The sequence below is a fragment of the Halyomorpha halys genome, unplaced genomic scaffold, assembly GCF_000696795.3.
Source record: "Halyomorpha halys isolate HHAL.00 unplaced genomic scaffold, Hhal_1.1 Scaffold137.1, whole genome shotgun sequence".
Taxonomy (NCBI): domain Eukaryota; kingdom Metazoa; phylum Arthropoda; class Insecta; order Hemiptera; family Pentatomidae; genus Halyomorpha; species Halyomorpha halys.
Window position 1 is genome coordinate 674,912 of NW_027110325.1, and position 469 is coordinate 675,380.

Genomic DNA, 469 nt, shown 5'->3' on the forward strand with positions numbered 1-469 from the left:
AATATATATAATATAATGAATATATGAGCTAAATAAAGAAATTAATAAATTTAAAAAAGTTATATAAATAAAAGGGGTAATAAACCTAAAAATAATATAGGTAAATGAATGAAAATGATTTTCATATTATTTATTTTTTCTGTCTTCTTTTATATTTTTGTTATATCTTTATTGTACTCAGCTCTGAGGCAGGTTTGAAGTGAAGGCTGAAACATTGGCACAATTAAATAAGTATTCTTCACTCCGACCATCTCCTAAAAATATTTTTTTGTTTCTAGTTCTCAAAACTTATATAAATTTCGTTAAATTTTGTTTTTTTATTTTTTGACTAGAACACTTATCAATATTGTGGTCTCATTTACCAACTCGATAACTATTATTGAGATCATTTATAACTTTCTATACTGTCATACGGCAAACGAAGATATAATGTTATTTGTATATGTATAATGTATTGCATTATATTATT